The 16,805-nt window shown below is 51.3% G+C and overlaps 1 protein-coding gene and 1 non-coding gene across 4 annotated transcripts in view; one reads left to right on the top strand and one right to left on the bottom strand.

Annotated features, from left to right (window-relative positions):
• The window catches only part of KSR1 (kinase suppressor of ras 1), a 162,003-nt gene that overhangs the window by 48,000 nt on the left and 97,198 nt on the right, over window positions 1–16,805 (bottom strand). The gene's annotated exons all lie outside the window — the stretch shown is intronic.
• Window positions 2,170–2,242, top strand: TRNAR-CCU (transfer RNA arginine (anticodon CCU)). Its single transcript has one exon. It is a non-coding gene; the product is annotated as a tRNA-Arg (tRNA).

The following is a 16,805-nucleotide window of genomic DNA, read 5'->3' as shown; positions in this document are numbered from 1 at the left end:
ATTTCTACCTGCTTTCTGAAAAAAAAAAAAAACAAAACTAAAACTAAAACCTGTATTGTAAATGGAAGTCCTTTGTCATTGGCAAGTGAAGGAACCCCCTAAATAAGAGAAATAATAGGTTCAAATTCATGGTCTTAAAAAAAAAAAAAAAAAGAATGAAAAGAAAAAACTTTCCTTTATAGCTTTGAATGAGCTAGAAGGGTTGTCTCCATCTCTTGAGGCTGCAGGGATCAGTTCATCCCACGGGAATAAGGGAACAGGGTCTGCTTTCCCTTCCCGCTGTGCGCTCTCATCATGCTCCAGTTCAAACCAGGGGCTGGCTAGACAAATTGAGGAGGGGTAGGGTACGGAACCCTTTCCTGGGATAGAAAAGCCAACCCAGGGTCCCGCTTGTACGGGAGCTGCCCAGTATCTCCCAGGACAAGCATCACTTTCTGGGGAGTGAGCTATGTATGTCTTCAGTGAAATGGGAGTGCTCAGCACACCAGCATCACTAGGATTTCTGACTGTTTCTTCTGCTTTCTAATCCCTCCTCCCTGCAAAGTTGGATCATTGAAGTGGGGAGAGGGAACCACCCTGTTCTGCCTAAAAGCTGCAGTCAGTGACACTATCCACCAGTTAGCAGGTTATCTGGTAGAGTTAGGGTCTCAAACACACAAGCCTCAGGATGAGGTTTCAGAAAAAAAAATGAGGTATGTGAGCATGTTGCCCCTTGATCTATCTTTTGATGGAGATAAAAGTACTAGAAGGGGCTTTCCAGGTGGTGCTAGGGGTAAAGAACCTGGCTGCCAATGCAGGAGACACAAAAGACATGGGTTTGAACCCTGGGTCAGGAAGATTCCCTGGAGCAGGGCATGGCAGTACATACAATACATGGCAATACACTCCAGTATTCTTGTCTGGAGAACCCCATGGACAGAAGAGCCTGGCTACATTCCATGAGGTCACACAGAGTCAGACATGACTGAAGCAACTTAGCACGCACGCAGAAGTACTAGAAACGCTTCTCTTGCCTCTTTACTAGACAACAAGAATCTCAAGGACAATGCTTATCAGAAACCCACTCTCGCTCTCTCTGTGTCAGGGGGTGAGGAGAGGCTATGAGAGGGGCTCCATATCATCTTATAAAGAAATCAGAATTTTTATTTTAAAACAGCTGATTTTTATATGGTGACAACTCATGCAAATCTGTGCAGACCAATCACATCAGAGCCCCCAGATGACAGCACAGAAAGCCCAGCAGCAAGGGGCTTGGGCAACACATCAGCGGGTAGCCAGGCCTTCTCAGCCAGGTGCTGCCATGGCTCTGGGACCCCACCATGAAAGCCAAGTGGGCCCTGGCCTTCCAACTCCTATGAGTTTATTCAGAAAGTAATATTAGTCACTTAGTTGTGTCTCTGTGACTCCACAGACTGCAGTCCATCAGGCTTTTCTGTCCGTGGGATTCTCCAGGCAAGGATACTGGAGTGGGCTGCCATCCCCTTCTCCAGGGGACCTTCCCGATCCAGGGATCGAGCCTCGGTCTCCTACGTTGCAGGCAAATTCTTTACTATCTGAGCCACCAGGGACCCAAAGTTAATCCAATTGAGAAGGGACAGTCCATGAGGGAAGTGCGCTGGAACCAGGTGAGCCAGGATACAAAAAAATGCCTCCCCTGGCCTCTGCTGCGCCTCTGGCCAGTCAGGCTGGGCTAGTGGCTGTGCCGGCCCCGGGAGGGGCTCTGACGTCTCCTCCCATCAAGACTCAGGCAATGCCCCCACCAGCAAGCCTCACACGTGGATGTGATCCTCCTACTCAGACACAAGCACAGCCAAGTCTGGGTTAGGAGGCTATTTCGGACCAGGGTAATTCATGTATAGTTGTCCTGCATAATCTCTAAACCGAAAGCAAATTAGGGAATGAGTGTTACCACCTGCTGAAGGTGAACTCACGGGCTCACTGACAACCCAGCAGGCGAAGCCGCCCGGAAATGCTCTCAGGTCTGAGAGGCCCTGAGACTGTGGGAGGGTCTCTCACCCGCCTGGAGGCACGTGAAGATGCCAAGTTGTCTCAAGCTAGGCGTCCAGGCCCTGGAGTTCTGGAGATGACAGGCTGAGGATCCACACTGCTTCAGGAATTAATGTCCATCCCACCCCAGCTTCCGTGTAAAGAAGAAAATATGGGAGGGACTTCCTGGTGGTCCAGTGGCTAAGACTCTGTGCTCCTAATGCAGAGGGCCCAGGTTCGATCCCTGGTCAGGGAACTAGATCCCGCGTGCTGCAACTAAGGCCCGGAGCAGCCAAATAAATAAATAAATACTTCAAAAGAAGAAAAAAATATGAACTAGAAACCAGGAAGGGAAGACGTGTTGTCTGACCCATTGTTGGAGATGCCCCGGTTCCACCCAGCCCCGGGTCAGCACGTGAGCGTGGAGGCGGGCAGCGGGGCTGTGGGACAGGGCACACTGGCTCCCTGCCTCTCTGCCTGTCCCCTCGAGCCACAACTTACTTCTCCCGTAGGTGACATTAAGTTATGCTTTCTGATAATAATTAGAGGGCAGGGCCAGTGGAGCAGGGAGGTGACTCCCAGTCTGTGATCGTGAAACTGCTGGCTGTGTTCTCAGCAGCAGAAGGCAGGGTCGGGCTCGCCCAAGCACGCTGCCCCTCCCCTCCGCAGCTGGCAGCGACTGGTGTCACAGGCCCGGCTGGGTATCAAATGGTGTCCCAGGACTTACCAGCAGCCACGGGGCTGCCTGGGGTCTATACTTAGCAAACGGTGCCGGCTGACATGGAGAGCTGTCCCCCTGGCCATGGCCAGTCAGGCGGGCTGTGGAAACGCCAGGGACTTCACAGACTCCGAGTGGACCACGTGCCACAAGAATCCATGCAGCTCAGGACGTAACTGGGATGAAGATCTGGCCTGAGGGAAGGCCGAGAGGCAAGCCCACACTTGGGGTCTCCTTCTGGCATTGAGTCTAGTCCTGGAGCATAGCACGGACCGGTCACAGTGGTAACCGCCTCAACCAACACATCCAGCACGCATGGTCCATCGACCAAACCTGGATTTCTGGTGGGTGGGCAGACGTGTCCCCAACTGGCTTGGCTGGGGCTTAATTCAAGAGCCGGGATCCTTCACCTCAGATGCTTTTCCAGGAGCTGGTCACAGCAGAGAGGCCAGAGATGGACTCCCAGAGCCCTGTACACCCCTCTGTGGCCGGCGCAGCAGAGACAGAGGAGCAGGGGGTTCTCTAGCAGCCCAGGCGGGGAGCCCACATCTCTCCAGTTGGCAAGGGGGCACCTGACAGATGTTCCTTCCTGCCTTCTCACCACCACTGGTGCCGAGGGAGAAGAAGGGGTGAGACTTGGATAATAATAGCTGGATATTCTAGGAAGCACAGGAGGGGCTGAGGCAGTGAGGGGCCTGGGTGAGGCAGCCTCCTGGGGTTTCCATGGAGATCAGCAAATAGCTTAGGGATACTGGCTTTGTCTCTGAACCATGTCTGGACCTAGTCACTATCCCAGTTCTGGGAAATGAGAAAAAGCCCCTCCTGGGAAAAGTCACCCTGATAGAGAGGGCTTCTCTCCATCACTTCCCAGTGAAAGAGGGGTCAGATTTGGTTGGAACTCTACCAACCTTGGGCCAGTCCCTGCCCCTCTCTGGGCTTTGGTTTCATCATTTATAAAGTGAGTAGGTCCAGTACTCTTGCCTGGAAAATCCCATGGACGGAGGAGCCTGGTAAGCTGCAGTCCATGGGGTCGCTAAGAGTCGGACATGACTGAACGACTTCACTTTGACTTTTCACTTTCATGCATTGGAGGAGGAAATGGCAACCCACTCCAGTGTTCTTGCCTGGAGAATCCCATGGACAGAGGAGCCTGGTGGCCTGCCGTCTATGGGGTCGCACAGAGTCGGACACGACTGAAGCGACTTAATAGCAGCAGCAGCAGGTTTGGCTAGATCAGGTCACTGTCTCTCAACCCTGTCAGCAATCTGGAATCGCCTGGGAGGCTTTAAAAAAGGATCCTGGGACTTCCTTGGCAGTGCAGTGGTTAAAACACCTCATTTCCACTATGGGGGAGTCGGGGTGGGGGCTGGGCATGAGTTCAATTCCTGGTTAGGGAACTAAGATCCCACATGCCAAGCAGCAAAGCAAAAAAAAGAAAAGGATCCTGATAACCGGGCCCCACCTTACATCAACTGAATCGGAACTTCTCGGGGGTGAGAACCATGAGGGCAGACAAGCTGTGGGGCCTTAAGTCTGGCCAAAGTAGTCCAAGGCAGAAAGGTCTAAGAAAGTGGGGCTGGCCAGGGCAGGGCAGCACCCTGGGGGCTTGATCTCCCACCTGTCCCTTCACGAGGCCTCTGATCCTTCAACTCAACCACAGCCCAACCCAAGCTCACAAACATCCCAGGAGATGCACTCTCCTGTACTCTGGTGCCTCCCTCCCTCCCACAAGGCGGGGTGGACGTTTGCAGAGCAGGGAACCTGGCGGACTCTTCAGGGAGTCTGGCCTACACATCAGAACATCTGGGATTGAAAGAGGGCACAGTAGTGGGATAGGGTGTGGAGGTGGAGGGGTGCAGGTCAAAGAGGAGGAGGTGAGAAGGGGGCCAAAACAGGGTGAGCAACGAGCAGTTACTACTCAGCTCTTGGGTGCCAGGCACTCTGTTAAATCAACTATAGAGGCCAGGACAGGTGATCCTCATAAAAGCCTGAGATGGGTGACAAGGCTCAGAGAGGCTAGGCAGCTGGCTCAAGGTCACACAGCCTGTTTGGTGAGGCTGAGACATGGCCATCTCCACCTCTTCATAGTCAGTTGGCTCTGCCTGCACTGGTGCCCACTTCTCTGCTCTATAATGTGGGATCCTTTTCCCAGGGTAGTGTCTTCTTGGCATCACAGGTCCCATCTGGTTTCCAGGCTCCACACTGTGCCCTCCTTCCATGCCAGCTGGGGTGCACTCTGGCTGTGGGGTTAAAAGCAGCTGCAGGAGGCCTCCGGCGGGGGGGGAGGGAGGGCAGTTCTTCTCTCTACAGGACTTCTGAACCCCCTTAGCAGTCCTGCCAGGCCCCTCAGTCCCCCTCCTGCCCTCTGGAGGAGGCGGGTGCTCTCCGAGTCTGCCTGAGACCAAATCTCTAGCTTCCGACAGCATCTGCTCTCACCACGGCCACCACCATCACCCCAGGGGGCTGGCCTCACCCTCCTGGTAGGCCTGTCTTGGGGCTGCCTCCCAGGTCCCATTCTTCCTCCCATAAACCCTAGGCATCTTGCAGGAATTGGCACACTTTTTCTGAACAGGCCATAGAGTATCTTCATCTTTACAGGCCATATGACCTCTGTCACAACTGGTCAACTCTGCTATCAGAGCTCCCAAGCAGCCGCAGACAATATGGAAACACATGGGTGTGGCTGGTGCCAGTAACACCTTAACTATGCACACGGAAACATGAATTTCATTTAATTTTCACACGTCACAAAATTTTTTTTGTTTTCCTTTTCCTACCAGTTACAAACATGAAAACCATTCATAGCTCCACAGGCTGTAGAGAAACCAGTAGCGGGCTGGACTGGGTCCACAGGCTGAAGTGGGTCATTCAGCCACTCAACAAACACACACCAGCTATGCTGGGCCCAGAGGAGAGACAAGGCAGGCCCACATTTTTGTCACCTTTCTCTGTATCTTCAACACACGTTTCCAAAACCAATTCTCCTGCACGCTGTTTGAAAACCGCCGGATACTTCCAGCATTAGAGAAACACACACACACACACCCCATAGGTCTGGGGCTGTGTGCTTTCCCCCATACATACTACTCCCAAGATGGAGAGAGATGGGTGGGCTTCTAGAGCAGGGGGTTCTCTTCCCCCAGGATGCTCCCTGACTGTCGGAAAGAACACAATATTGTCCATTAGACTCCACAGTAAAACGCAAGTCAAAAATTGAATACTCTAAAAGGGGCTCACTGGCTACAAGAAAAAGAACATTCCAAAGTAAGACTGGGGTCAGGGTAGGACAGGGGGTGGGTGTAACACCAGTCAAAAGAATACACGAGCCCCCTTGGGTAGGGCTTCCCCAGTGGCTCAGTGGGAAAGAATCTGCCTGCAATGCTGGAGCTGCAGGGGGATGCAGGTTCAATCCCTGGGTCAGGAAGATCCCCTGGAGAGGGGCAAGGGCATGGCACCCCACTGCAGGATTCTTGCCTGGAAAATCCCATGGACAGAGGAGCCTGGAGGGCTTCAGTCCATGGGGTCGAAAACTGTCGGACACCTGAGTGATTAACACTTCCTTAACTCTTGGGTGATGTTTAGGGAACTGGCAGATGGGGTGGGGGGAGGTCCCTTCTGGCACAAGCAGGGCAGTGTGGAGGGGCCACAGCTGGGGCAGCTGGGGGTCAGTGGTCTGTCGCCATGAGCACCACTCGAGGGCAGCAGCTTCCCCAAGCCTGTAGGCCCTCATGGCATCCCTTGTTGACACAGCAGATGGACGAGCAGGGTGGCAGTGTCCACTGGCCAAGCCAGCAGCCGGGTGAAGAGGAGGGCTTCCAGGGAGAGGGTGAGCATGGGACGGACCATCTCAACAGGGACACTTCTGAGATGGGAAGGGGCAGATGTGAGAGGCTGCCCAGGATGACAGCTCTGGCAAAGTGGGATGCTCAGCGATCCTCAGTAGAGAGTACAGGGAGCAGGGTCTGCTTAGAAATGCACCTCCCCGTGGGCAGCCCCAGCTCTCCAGGGCGTAAAGGCACCAACAGAAACACAGAGGGGTCAGGCATGGCCATTGTCTGTAGCCGGCTGGTCCCCAACATCTCCCCTTCCAGTTCTCCCCTGTGCAAACATACCAATCAAGACAGGGTTCCCAGACAAGTCTACTCCCTCTCCTCCAAACCTGCAGTGTGAGAACTCTGAGTGCAGCCAGTGAGCCCCTTACCCAGCCCCATGCCAGACTGGCTAGCCGGCAAACTCAGGGCCCAGTGATTTCGCTCAGGGCCCTGGCACATGCCCGGCCCCAGCCGTGGAGTCTGACCCTCCTGTGAAGCCAGGAGACAAATCTCAGATCCCTCCCTCCACCAGAGGGGCACATCCCAGTGTTCAGCGCAAAGTCTGTCCTTTGGGGCCATGGGTCAAGGGCTGGGGTGGGGTGGTGGGAGGGATCGGGGATAAGCCGCACTGCAGGAAGTGAGCGCAGAGCTGGAGACCTGAGAGGCAGGCTGCTCCACTCATGACAGAGGCCCATTGTTTCCAAGCTGCCCCATGAGGTCCAAGCAGGAGACTGAGATCTCTTGGGAGACCCTGGAAGGAGGCAGCCCCCTCTCTGTAGTTTTCCAGAAACTCTGTAAACAGCTCCTGGCCCATGGCAGTCACAGAGGACTCAAGCCAAGGAGACCATCGCCAGAGCCATCAGGGGCTGAGGGCAAGAAGGGGCCAATGCGTATTCATGAGGCTGGGAAGACAGGAGAGAAAGTCTTCCTCCGCCAAGATCAAAGGCAGAGGACACTTGAGGGTGTGCTAAGTCACTTCAGTCTGACTGTTCAGTGTCTGACTCTTTGCAGCGCTACGGGCTGTGTAGCCCGCGGGGCTCCTCTGTCCATGGGATTCACCAGGCAAGAATACTGGTGTGAGTTGCCAATGCCCTCCTCCAGGGGAATCTTCTGGACCCAGGGATCAAACTCGTGTCCCTTTTGTCTTCTGCATCGGCAGGTGGGTTCTTTACCACTAGTGCTACCCAGGAACCCCTCAAAGGACCCTTAGAGACATTCTAGTCCAATACTCATTTTACAGAGGAGGAAATAGAGGCCCAGAGAGGGGAGGGGACCTATCTGGGTCACCCAGAACAATAGGATCAAGGCGTTGCCAGTGACTAACACCAGGATTTATCAACCCCTGGTGGGCATTCCTTACCCAGATATAAAGCTTTCATTCCTGCCAACTTTTCTGAGCTGCTCTAAGAAGGTGAGCCAAGAGGAAGACTTCCCTGAGGTCTGCCCTGAGAATCTTTTCCAAAGGTGCTGACCTAAGGGACACCACGCTATGTGCTCAGCTCATGTGTCCAAAGCCCCATGGAATCGGAAGCAGAGGGGTTCTTGGCTAATGGCCTCACCCTGGCAAGTCCCTAAAGTCTTGGTGGCTGAGAAGATGGTAGATGGGCAGAAATCCCTGCTCTTGCTCATCCCGACCCATGCCCACTTTAGTGACACACATTTTTCTTCTTTTTGTAAAGAAGAAGCAAACCCTACATCACCAGCTACAGCCAAACACCCAGGTTCTGAGCTGAGCTCTAAGACCCACCCAGGGCTGTGGCACGTTGATTCTCACCCAGCTTCTTGACCTGCCTCTTTTCACAACCAATCCAATCATCAAATAACAACTCCTTGTACTACAGCCACTCGTGAAGTGGCTTGGGCACGATTGCTTCGTTGTGAAGGAAAGTGGAGTTCAGAGAGATTAGGTTACTCACCTAGGACACAGCAAGTGAGCAATGGAGCCTGGGTTGGACCCTGGTCCGTGTACCTCCAAATCTAGCACACACAGTCTCTACACAGCTTGGCCTCCTCTTATCAGGTTGACCAGAAGCGCTGAGGCAGGGCTGGGCCTGCCCATACAACTCCAGTTTCCTAAGCTCCCAGAGGAAGAAGCTGGCTCAAAACAAGTGTGTGCCCTGTTCAAACCAAAAACACAAATGGGCCCCAAACCATTCACCAGGAGAATGGGGAAAAATCTATTTCAGTCAGTGCCCGATGGGTCCCCACCAGCCACTTCACGGCAAAAAAGAAAGCAAATGAAATCCTATGAAATGGAATGCACATTCTACCCTGATATGCTCATTCTTCCTGAAGTGTTCTATAAGACGGCAAACTGAGGACCCGGAGCCCAGCCAAACACACCCCCTTCCAGGCTCTCATGGAAAGGCCACTTGATCCCAGACCCCAGTGCCTACCTCGCAACCCTTCGGCCGGGGCTGGTCCAGGCTCCGTGCCTCGCGCAGCACCACGGGAGGTGGGGTCCCTGAGCCCCGCGTAGCCTTGGCCGGCACCCAGCTCCATAGGCAATGCATGACGAGGGGCCTGAGTCCAGGGTCCCCGGCAGCCCTGGCCCCTGGTGTGGTGTCCCAGGGAAGGACAAGGTAGGGAGAAGAGTTTCTGTTTTCATGACTGTAGTGAACAGTCACTGCAGCCAAAAATAGTCTGTGCCCGGGCGCTGGGGAGTCAGCACATAGCTCCCGGAGCAGGTGCTGGGTGTAAGACACGCAGGTTCCAGCCGGCCTTGCTGCAGGGGGCCGGGTGTCAGGCAGGGGGCCAGGCACCCAGGGTACCTAGGATACAGGCGGCAGACAGAGAGGTGCTCCCTGCCTCCCAGCCCTCCTCCAAAGATTCCGACTTGAGTCAACAAGGAGCATGATCATCCCCCCTCTTCCAATGAATCATCTGGGGAAGCCCCACCCCTGCGTGAACTCCAACTGCTCCCACTGCCTCTGCGGTTCTCACAGATCTGGGGCTGGGTGGTTTAGACACCCGTGGGAAGAGCTATCAGCTATCAAAACTCAGAACCGTATGCCAAAAAGGATGCACTTGACTATGCGTAGATCGGCAGGGCGGGGAGGTCTAAAGTTATATGGCTGGCTAACAGTGGCTGGTGGGGTTGTGGGGGGACTTTTTTTTTTTCTTTTTTTGAGCTTCTCTGTATCTTCAAATTTTCTTACAATAAACATGGGTCATTAGATTTAGAAAATGTTACTTTTAAAATGAAATTTTTAAAAAGAAAAAATGTTCAGGATCACAGAGGGAATATACAACATGGGCCCATCCATGAGAATATAAAGTGTGTGTTTTGTATGTCTGTGTGTGTGTTGTGACCTTGGCTTTGGAGCCAGACTTCCTGGGTATGAATCCTGGCTCCTCCACTTACCATCTAAATGACCTGGGATAAGTGATGCTGTCAGTTTCTCTATCTCTAGCCTATGGAAGTGTCAGTCGCTCAGTTCTGTCCAACTCTTTGTGACCCTATGCACTGTAGCCCACCAGGCTCCTCTGTCCATGGGATTTCCCAGCCACGAATACTGGAATGGGTTGCCATTCCCTTCTCCAGGAGATCGAACCTGGGTCTCCTGCACTGCAGGCAGATTCTTTACCATCTGAGCCACTAGGGAAGCCTATCTCTATCTTATTTTGGAGATACACGCATTGCCTCTTACTATAGACTAAACATGTGTTCTCCCCAAAATTCATATGTGGAAACTTAATCCCAATGTGATGGTGTTAGTAGGGTCTTTGGGACGTCATTAGTGTAGAGCCCTCAGTTTGGGATTAGTGCCCTTATAAAAAACACTAGAGAGCTGCCTGGTCCCTCCCATCATGTGAAGACACAGCAGAAAATGGTCATCCATGAACCAGGAAGTGGATCCTCACCAGACACAGTGTCTACTGGCACCTTGACCTTAAGACTTCCTGGTCACCAGAACGGTGAGAAATAAATTTCTGTTGTTTATAAGCTGCCAAGCCCACTCTATGTTATTTTTGTTACAGCAGCTGGAATGGAATATAAGACATCTCCCCAGAAGCTTACTGCGAAGACTGAGAGAGACTCTCCACGTAAAGCTCACAGCTCAGTGCCAGGCACATTGGCAACACTTGCGAAACAATCATAGTATAAATTCTCAAATGGATGACATTTAAAAAGAAGAAAAAGAAAAGAAAGATCAACCAACAAAGAATGCCAGCTGAAGGAAAGGTACCAAAATGTTTCCAGAATTTCCTCTTGGTTGTAAGATTATGATGTAAACCATCAATAAACAGTAGTATTGTTTTCTTTAATTTCTATACTTTTCATACTTTGAAAATGGATATTTGTGTAAATTATTGGCTATTAAGAAAAAACAAAAAACACCCTGAAAAGCCAAGAAGCAATCATTACCTCTGTGTAGGGTTACAGAGGACCTATTTTCTTTGCTTTTGTATACTTTCTAAAATAAATATTTTTTATTTTCACAGTGAAGAAAATGAGGTGTTATTAAAAGCAAAACCTGGGACTTCCCTGGTGACGGAGCAACTAAGCATGCGTGCCCCAACTACTGAAGCCCGCGTGCTGGAGCCTGTACTCCACAAGAGAGGCCACTGCAATGAGAAGCCCTCACAGCCCAGTGAGGAGCGGCCCCCATGCACCGCAACTAGAGGAAGCCCAACAAAGGGATGAAGACCAGCGCAGCCAAAAATAAATATTAATTAAAAAAAAAACTGAGGAATAGGCTCACCTATTACATCCTAGATATAAGATCTCTGAGGACTCCCTGCCAGAGTCTAGGCCTTCGATGACACATCTCTGAGCCTGAGGCCCTTCACCTCCTATACTAACAAAGGAGTTCTACTCACTGTTGGGAAAAGCAGGCACAGTGGCACCCAGAGATCCCCCCAGGGGAAAGCCAGGTGAGCCAGCCCCATGGAGAGCCCCTGGTGAGGGTGAGGGTGGGGAGCTGCAGTAGCAACAGTTGGGAGTGAGTGTGTGCTTGTGCATGCTTCTTCTGTCAGCAGGGTGGTCTTTCCTCCAAGACACATTTCCCAAGTGCAGGTGGCATTGATCCTTCAGGCTCACCATCTTTCTGCCAAAGGGCTGAACCAATGACCTAATTTTGGCCAATGGGAGTTCTCTGTCTTATTAGCTCTATGATTGGTTCTGATGTGAGCACATGACTAAAGCCAAGCCAATCAGAGCCTTCCCTGGGATTTTTTACCCACAGTTCTAGGGTAAGAAGCTCTTAGTAGCCAATACTGCTACTCTACTGAAAAAAAGTGAGGCTTAGCTCCTGGTGCCCTTCAAGCCTGCCACGTGGAGTGGGCCTGTCTGAGAAGTGTGCTCTAAAGGCATCATCTGAGCTTCTGCATCCAGACTTCCCTGGACTTTTATTACCTAGGCTGATAAAAGACTATTTTCTTCAAGCCAGCTTGTATTGGAACTTGCTACAGAAAAGTTTTAACTAGTTGTAGGAGAACATAATAGCTTTTACTTAGTAAGGGCTTACTATGTGCCCTGGTACCATGTCATTCTCCACCTATTTATCCATCCATCCATCCACCCATAATCAATAGACAGCTACTGAACAGCCAGGGTGGGCCAGGCACCTTACTCAGCACAGAGGATACAGCAGCGAACAAAATATATAGTCTCTTTCCTTTGGGAGCTTATATTCTATCAAGAGACAATAAAAAAACATATTCAAAAATAACTAAAATACGTAATCGAGATTCGTGAATAAGTGCTAAAAGGAAATAGCATACTGAGACAAAGTGGTGGCTATGGGGGCGGGGGGCGGGGTGTGCATCTAATTTTAGATGGGATAGCTTCTCTGAAGAGCTGACTTCTAAGCTCCCATCAGAGGATGAGAAGGTGCTAGCCATGACAGTATAGAAATTTCCAGACAGAGGAAACAGAATACACAGAGGCCCCGGGCTATGACAGGAAATAACCTGACCTGTCCTAACATGAGGGGACGAGTGAGAAGGGGCAGCAGGAGACACAGAAGGAGGCAGACGCGAATACTCCAGAGCCTTGAAGGCCATGGTGAGGGCTTTGGATTGGATGCTGAGTGCAACAAGATACCAGTGAAGCACCCTACTCAGAAAAGTGAGGGGGTTGTGCTGGGGCTTTAAGAAGAATCATGTAGGAATTCCCTGGTGGTCCAGTGGTGAAGAATCTGCCTTTCAATGCAGAGGACACAGGTTTGATCCCTGGTTGGGGAACTAAGATCCCATATGCCACAGGGAAACTAAGCCCTCAAGTTGCAACACAACTCGAGATGGTGAGCCCATGCACCCCAACTAGAAAGAAGCCTGAGCACCGCAGTGAAGAGCCTGCATGTTGCAGAGCCAACACAGCCAAACAATAAATAAAGAAATATTTTAAAAAGAAGACAAAGGTCCGTATAGTCAAAGCTATGGTTTTTCCAGTAGTCATGTATGGATATGAGAGTTGGATCATAAAGAAGGCTGAGCATCAAAGAAGTGATGCTTTCAAATTTGTGGTCCTGGAGAAGACTCTTGAGAGTCCCTTAGACAGCAAAGAGATCAAACCAGTCAATCCTAAACAAAATCAACCCTGAATATTTATGGGAAGGACTGATGCTAAAGCTGAAGCTCTAATACTTTGGCCACCTGATGCAAAGAGTCGACTCACTGAAAAAAGACCTTGATGCTGGGAAAGATTGAAGGCAAAAGTAGAAGGGGGTGAGATGGTTAAATGGCATCACCGACTCAATGGACATGAATTTGAGCAAACTCCGGGAGACAGTGAAGGAAAGGGAGGCCTGGCATGCTGCAGTCCATAGGGTCACAAAGAATCAGACATGACTTAGTGACTGAACAACAATAAAAAAAAGACGACGAAGAATAAAAATCACTCTTGACTCATGAACAATGAAACGGAGGGAAGGGCAAGACTGATACAAAGAGCAATGTAGGTACTAATGCACAAGTCCATGAAGTAGCAAGGACTAGGGAGGTGGCAGTGGTGAAAAAAGAGACATAGATGGATTGGGGATATATATTTGGAAATAGAGCTAGCGAGATTTGCTAGTCAACTGAATGTCAAGGTGGAGGAAGAAGAAGGAATTAGAAATGACTCCTCAGTTTCTAGTTAGAGCAACCGACAGACTAGTAACAGGCTCAGAAAGGTAAGGGACTTATCCAAGATCACACCATTGGCAAGTGGCAAAGTGAAGCTTATATCTGCCTCCCAGCACCAGGGGCTAGGCTGTCTAATTCCAGGGGTCATGCCCTTAAGCAATCTTGCTTTCTAATTTTGTTGCCTGCTCAAAGGCACAGAGCTGGAAGCAGGAGCCAGTGAAACTTATATGCTGATTTTTTTTAAAAAGGAAGAGCAATGAAAGAAGAGACTTTTTCTTTAAGGTAATTAAAACAGTGTAGTGTTGACACAAGAATTTCCCAATATCTAGCTGGGCAGATCTGTTCTAGAGCAATCTTGCCTTTGAGGCAGTCCCCACAGAAGGCAGGCCTCAGGAGCCAGTGGCCCTGGAGGAAGTGACAGGCACACAGTCTTGCTCAAGTCTGCCTGTTGCCAACGGAAACCAAAGGCAGCTCAGCAACCCCAGGCCTCAGCAGCCCCCAAAGACCTCCCCAGAGACCCCTGCAATTCAACTTTCACTAGCTCAGATCAGAGAGTTCCTGAGACCAAAGAGACCAAAATTTTTGGATAATCTCACTTAGCTGCAGGGGTCATTCATCAAGAACACTTCCTACATGCCAGGAACTGGAGACAGAGCAATGAGCAAGACACCCAGGTCCCGGCCCACGTGGCACTTCCAGTCTCGTCGGGTTTTGCTGGACTTGGTAGCCCAGAAATCTAAAAGATTGAGGAAATGAGCTCACTGTAAAAAATGCTCAACCAGTACAGGCTGAGCAGAGCAGTCATCTCATGATTTTTCAGATATCTAGGAACCAGGTCAACTCTTCTTTTAAGCTTCACTCAAAGCTTAAAAGAGGGCACTTTGGCTCATGATCAAAAAATAAATCACTTCATCCATGGAAGAGGGTGATGTCTGCAAGTCTTGTAAGGACAGGAACTCATGAGCAGTGCCTAGATCAGGACCTGACTCACAACAGGAGCTAAGTGCATGTTCACTGGGCGAGCGCATGCGTGGATGAACAGGCGAAACGTGAGCAGGCATCCTCTGCTCTGCATCCTGCCGTGTTTCATCCTTTCCTCCCTGGGGACCCATCACCATGGTTATTTGGAGATGAGTACATCCCACCACCCTGTAAGCCCCTCAGGGCAGACTGTACTTTGTTCATCAAGGAATCCCCTGCAGTAATGAATCTGGGTACCTGGCACAAGGTAAGTGATCATGGGATGTCAAACAGGTGGTTGGAAAGGAGAGAAAGAAGAAGGAGATTGAGGAAAGGAAAAGGATGGAGGGATGAAAGAAGAGAAAGGAAGAGTGGGGAAGGGGGGAAAGGAAGGCTGGAAAAAAAGAGAAAAGAGACTGAGAGAGAGGAAGAGGGCAGGGGGAGCAGGAAGGGGAGTGGAGAGGGAGGAAGACTGGAAGAAAAAAAGATCAATTCAACCAGGCAACTCATACAGTATCCTTACCCCAGGCCAGGCTATTCTGGGTCAGAGGTCAGAGGACAAAATCTGTCAGGGGAAGGAAGCCTGGCTTTGGAGTCACAAGAATGTGAGTTTGAATCCTGACTTGGTTATCTGCCTGCTGTGTGACGCTAACATGTCACTCAGCGTCTCTGAGCCTGTTTGCTCAGCTATAAAGTAGGGATCCTAGTGTTTCCCCCAACCCCCATCCCAGGGATTAAAGAGGATAGTAGCTATAAAGTGCTCCCTTATAGTTTTCCCTCTTCCTTCTATATCTGGCTTTAGGTCTTCTCCTGACTGGTTGGGTGATGCCCACAGGCCAGTCCACTGGCCAGGGCTCCACTTGCCAGCCACACTGAGCTGGTACTGAGATCAGTGCCAGAGATCTCAACTCCTCTGTATGGAGGCAGCCCTGGGCCCGTAGAACTGACAGCCGGCCCAGATCCCTGCAGGCGGCAGGTTGAGGGTGTGGGCCGCATTCCAAGGATGCTCCCAGCTGCCAATGAGCAAGGCAGTCAGGATGGCGGGGCTCGGGCTTCCAGAGGGAGAGGGTAGGGACGGGAAGAGGGCGGGAGGAGAGGCAGGATTCACGTCTATTAAAGCTGAATCCAGGAGCCATATACCCACTCATTCTTCTGGTCTAATCTTCTACAGCCTCCCGCTCCACACGGCCTACCTCCTGGGGCCCACGGAGCTGCAGCCACTCCCAGCCAGTGGGAAGCCAAGATGGTAGCAGAGGTCAGGCAGCTTTCTTCTCCATCCCCAAGAGAAGACCTGACTTTAGACACGGGGATACAAGGAAAGAGGAAGCGGGAGCCACCACATAAACCCCTTACCGGACCCGCCTGCATCTTCAATTCTGAACACGCCACCAGCAAGAGCTTGTTCAAAGAGCCTGTGGACCGTGACTGCAGCCCTGGAATCCAGCCTCTGCATCCCCCACGCTCGCTGCTAGCACTGGCCCCAGCCAGCGCTTGCCACTTCCTTTAACAACTTCCAACAGGGAAATTGCCAAAGGAAAAAAAAAAATGGCTCCATGCCAGCAGGCTGTGAAATCATTTCCCCAGCTGCAGCCAGAACATGAAGCTGTGATTTTTAGTTTTTAACCTGTACATGAGGAAGAGGGTGGGAGGAGGGTGGAAATAATCACAGTGTGTGACTCTAGATGCCCAGAGAATGGGCCCTGCCTCTACACTCACTCGCCTGCCCACTCCCTCATCTTAACGACCCCCAACCATCCAGATCTGCTCAGGGCAGGCGTTCCTACTCCTCACCAGTAGGGGCACCATCTCACCTTCCACCCCCCCACCCCCCCCACCCCATGAACCCAGCCTCCTCAGTAGGAGGAGTTCTGGGTGTGTGTGTATCAGTCGCTCATGGACTGCAGTCGCTCAGTCATGTCTGACTTTGCAACCCCATGGACTGCAGCCCACCAGGCTCCTCTGTCCATGGGATTCTCCAGGCAAGAATACTGGAGTGGGTGGCCATGCCCTCCTCCAGGGGATCTTCCCGACCCACGTATCGAATCCATGTCTCCCACATTGTGGGCAGATTTTTTTTTACCGTCTGAGCCACCAGGGAAGCCCAACTACCAAGGAAGTCCAGGAGGAGATCTACTTGTCTTCAAACAACCGTAAAGTTCTCTCTCTTCCTCTCTCACATATACACCCTTCCATGATCTCTCAGGTAAAAATCCCAACCCTTACACTCCACGCATGGAGGTTCCCATGAACCAACCCTG

Source organism: Bos indicus, chromosome 19, assembly GCF_029378745.1.
Source record: "Bos indicus isolate NIAB-ARS_2022 breed Sahiwal x Tharparkar chromosome 19, NIAB-ARS_B.indTharparkar_mat_pri_1.0, whole genome shotgun sequence".
NCBI lineage: Eukaryota > Metazoa > Chordata > Mammalia > Artiodactyla > Bovidae > Bos > Bos indicus.
This window is presented reverse-complemented; position numbering and strand designations above follow the sequence as displayed.